Here is a 5,000-nt window from a genome sequence, read left to right as displayed (position 1 = left end):
GTTTTTCGTTTTAACGTTATCCTAATGTTGAAGGTCAGCATAAAGAGGAACGCTTTTGGGATCCAGTTTTTAACCATTTTCTTTTGGAAATGAAGATTCTCTTTGGTGCTAAGCCTTCTTTACTGTAGGTCATCACAGTCTTTAATTTCACCAGGTTATGTACCATGAAATTCATTTTGAGGCTTGAGATAATACCCCGGGAAGAGGAGGTTAATGAACAAGGGAGGAAGAATTGAGCTCAATGCAGAGTTTCAGTTAGATTCAAACAATAAATTGGGCAAGAGGTGAGGAAACTTTCTGTGCGCAATCCAAGACAAATTTTATATCTTCTACCCCATACCTGATAAGTTTGGATATTAAACTTGGCTCATCGAAATGAGGAGGTAGTGATAAGAAACATTATTGACGAGGTAGTCCTGTGAATATTCCTACACTATTCTCAAAGGTCTGTCTTTAAATTTTTTTTAAAGAAATCACACGATTCATAATTCCCTTCATGGTGTTAAGAAAAAAAACTCATCCAACAATTTAATTCCTAAAGTCACCCTCGATGATTGCCTAAGGTAACCTTTATGGTGTTAAGAAAAAAAACTCTTCCAACAATTTAATTCCTGAAGTCACCCTCGATGATTGCCTAAGGTACCTAATGTTTGTGAGGGATTACGGTCATGTGCTTGAGGTTCTGTCCCTTCTTTTTCCTTATTTTTGACGGTCAACTTACGTCATGAGATAATCCCCTGCACAGTATATTTATAAATGCATATTTTCATCGAGTGACAGTAGCACGCTACCTCCACAGGTCACTTGATGATTTTCAAGGATAGCCTGTGTATTAGGGGTATTTTAATGTATTTACGAATATAAATTATAAATGAACCAAACTCACAATAACAACGTGAAATTTTGAACCTTATTAACAAACTGAAATGCAGAATTAGTTCAAATTTCAAATTTGGAAACACTTTTGCCAAAAATATATTGGGTGTCGATTTTACAATATTTTGTCTCGTCGCGTGTGATTGTGTGTGTGTGTGTGTGAGTATGTTTGTATGTGTACTCGAGTATTAATGCAAAAAAGAGAAACCGAACCTATGCTTTCCTTTGCTTTAGGGCTTTTGACGCTTCACACGATAAGTGTTGCGTTGTTCTCAAAACTCCCTCACATAATTCAATTTTCCATCCTCTGTTTTACTGTTTGAAATATAGAGCGTTTACCCCTGTGGCAGTTTACTAGGATAAGATTATATTTTATGGGGGGAAGTCACGACATGAGAGAGAGAGAGAGAGAGAGAGAGAGAGAGAGAGAGAGAGAGAGAGAGAGAGAGAGAGAGAGAATGTTATTTATTTAATTAATGTGTTGTTGTCAGTAAGTGTGAGTGAGTGGTGTGAGAGAGAGGTGGTGTTATTTAGTACATTTATGTACATTAGTACGTATGCTTGTCAAGAGAGTGAGAGAGATACTATTCTTAGGCTAAATTACATATGTCTGTGTATATGTAAGTGTATGGAGGAGAGAGAGAGAGAGAGAGAGAGAGAGAGAGAGAGAGAGATTCACGTGCATTGTCCCATCAGGCATAATAATTGTTGAAGGTTGTTTTCAATATTGATCTCTACCTCCCTGCTGTATAGGTTCGCATCTTCCTTGACATCCTCCCATTGTTTCAGACATCTATATAAACTAGCTTTACGGTAATGACAGCACTTGTAAGTCCCCGTTCAATTTAACGGTATCCTTCACCTAGTCCTCAGCCGTCAGCTATATCTTATTGGTTAATCCTTTACACAACTCGTTGAAGTACTTACAGGGGAGATTTATGTTACCTTCCTTTACCTACACCGGCCGTTTGATGGTGACGAGATATTATCCCCAGGGAATTGTATCTTTTTGTTATTACTTGCTGGTTGTTGAGGGTTATTATTATTATTATTATTATTATTATTCGGAAGATGAACCCTATTCATATGGAACAGGCCCACAAGGGCCATTGACTTGGAATTCAGTCTTCCTATGAATACGGTGTTCATAGGAGAGAAATGACAGAAAGTAATTGAACATGCAGAAAGAAGAGATCAGACATTAAAAACAGATGAATCTGCAAACTGATAAATGGATAAAAAATTTTTAATGAATTATTGAGAGTAGGAGAATTGTTTCAGGGTAATATTGGATTGCATCTTCGCTTGAACCTTTGAGGTTCTAATTGCGTAACATCCTCATTTGCAATATTTCCTTAAGTTTTACCTTATGGGTAAATTTATCGCTTATGGCTTGCCTTCCGATATCTAATTAAAGTGCAGTTATTAATGGATGTGATCCCTAGTTCCGCTGCTCCGTTATGTAAATGGTCAGTGTTTTTACGCCATTTTTGGAATATCAAGTACGCAGTTGCAGGCGTTTGTATATCCTCATAAATATAAGATCGCAAAGTGTGTTCCCTACGTTCGTAATCGTAATGTAAGTGGATGGAAACAATGTAATTCCATGCAGACGCAAAAACGTACATTTCTTCTCAGGTATAGCACAATAGATAGTGGTAAACATTGCAGTTCCTCTTCAGCGAACACCATAAGTTTTGCAAACATTTGTAATCCTTCACGGTAATCATTTACAATTCCTCACAGTTACTAAATACCATAAACAGTGTTAGAATCTGCAATTCCTCACTGACATAATATCATAAACAATTAAATATTTGCAGTTTTTCACGGACGTCATTATTGTAAGCATCTGCAGTTCCTCTCTGCCAAAACATCAGAAACAGTAGTAAGCACTTGCAGCTGCTCACAGTCATTGTACTACATAAACAGTTGAAACGTGTGCAGTTCCTCACAGGTCAAAGCACATAAACCATGTAAACGCGTATGATTCCATCCAGATGGAGCGCCGTAATCATTCATATTTTTTGTCATTCTTTCTTCTTCTTTGTAATTTCCATAATTGTCCATATCCGGTCAACCAGACAAATTAGTATATTGGATTATGTAACGTGATCCAGCTCTTCAAGACATCGTGTGAAAATGCTATATAGCATTTATGGTTTCGGCTCGCATACCATTTATCGTGCATTATTTATTGTTTATTTTGTATACTATCATAATTTATCCTCTTTTATTTCAAGTATTCCTGCTTGTTTTTTACTTAAGGCTCATGGATTATATCATGTTTTATTATTTTTCCTTAATTTTTCTGCATTAATCTTGATTTTTACGGATAATAAAAGTCCATTTTGATGTCTCTCATGAACTAAATCATATTGTTGTTTTTATTATTATTATTATTATTAAGTTATCTCCTTTCTTTCAGTGTATTGGATTGTAGCTATCCAAACGTAGGATTCGTATTACCTTATATTATAATAATATAATTTTGTCCTACACTCCAGTTTAAATGTTTACTAAAAAAAGATTATTTTTTAAAGTGACATCAACCGGCATCCTGTGACCGAAGAGAATCGATAACAATGTCTCAATTTGGCCTTTTAATTCCTGTCTCTGATTCACCCCCAGGTTGATCTTTGGATAATGAAGGGTCCGTTTGCTTGCTGCTGGAATGAATGACAGTCGAAATGTTTGACTCGTTGTATTTTTATTAGGGCACAACTTCCTGGTTTTTTTTATTTAATTTATTTTTTTCTGAAGGCAATAAGTCGTGTCCCAATTCAGCATGACTTCCTTAAAAGAATTATAGACGTAATATTTATGTCTATTAAGATTCGTTAGAAATGAGAAACAAACTTTGTTAAAAGGGATATGAGCTTAAAGCCTTTTGGCTATATTAAAGTTTTCGGTCATCCTTGACTTCCGTACTCAATAATATTTTCCCCTTCAACTGTTCTCTAACCACACTTTCTCAGTATACTGGAGTTTTTGAGCAGTTGGAGACGAGATAGTCCGGTTATATATGTTTGTCATCGTTAAATTTGCAATCAAGAATGCCATTTAGAATTTTAAATGAGTCTCATGGATTATAACTCACAATGACTGTCCATTGTAAGAGCAAGTCAAAAGGCTACAAAGTTGCTTTAGAAAACCTTCAAAGAATATGAGAATTAGCTATATATAATCAAACTGGAATCCCGGTTAGAAAGATAAGCTCCTTAAAAAAAAAAAACTTGAACAAATATGACTTTGAGATATTATAATGAAAATTCGGCAAGAATATGAACTGAAGGAAAACGTAATCAAGATTATTGCATAATCTTTTGATTGAAAATTCTGTCTAGGAAATTGGGTTCAATTTCAGTTAAAATTTGAAACTGTAATTGTGATTTTTTGAGAAATGCCAAATAGAAATGTAGCAAGAACTTGAGATAAAACGCTATGTTCAAAGGATCAGAGATTCATCTGGAACGTTCTACCCGTGTTCTTCAGCAAAAAATTTAAATCAGTGATAGATATTCATGAATTATAATTATTCATTGCGCTCTTTGCAAGTGAAATTTTACTAATAAAGCAAATAACTTGACCTAAAGAAAATAGATAGTTTGGTGGGGATTGATGAATTGAAGATGGGGAGAGAGGGAGATGCATTGCAGAAATTAGGGTTTACGGTAATCTTAGTGAAAAGAATTGATAAATTGCAATTGAGAGAGAGATGCAGAAGTTAAGAATTACGTTGCTATTAGTAAAGAGAATGAATGAATCGCTATTTTGGAGAGAGAGAGAGAGAGAGAGAGGAATGCAATGCAGAAATAGGAATTACGATGGCCGTACTCCTTTTCATGGTCTTCGAAATTTGCATTAGCATACAAACGGTATTTTAGTAACATTTTAGATCTTATTTATACTGAAGATATTAGATCTATTTATACTTAATTAACATATTAGACCTTATATATGCACTGGGAGGTTTTCTCCCCTAAAAAATAAGGAATTTGATATATATTTGACGAAGGAACTGATTCTGAAAACAAATGAAAGGCAGCCAATGCGACGGCGTCAAAATCATAATGTTTTTCCTGTCGCCGGGACCTGAACGACAGAGTCAATGTTTTCTTAGC

The 5,000-nt window shown here is 35.1% G+C and overlaps 1 protein-coding gene across 2 annotated transcripts in view; it reads left to right on the top strand.

Moving 5' to 3' along the window:
• Window positions 1-5,000, top strand: part of LOC135200888 (uncharacterized) — a 1,536,981-nt gene that overhangs the window by 219,535 nt on the left and 1,312,446 nt on the right. The window lies entirely within an intron of this gene.

This window comes from Macrobrachium nipponense, chromosome 27, assembly GCF_015104395.2.
Source record: "Macrobrachium nipponense isolate FS-2020 chromosome 27, ASM1510439v2, whole genome shotgun sequence".
In the NCBI taxonomy this organism is placed as follows: domain Eukaryota; kingdom Metazoa; phylum Arthropoda; class Malacostraca; order Decapoda; family Palaemonidae; genus Macrobrachium; species Macrobrachium nipponense.
Note: the sequence above shows the minus strand (reverse complement) of the source record. Positions and strands in the feature narration are given on the sequence as shown.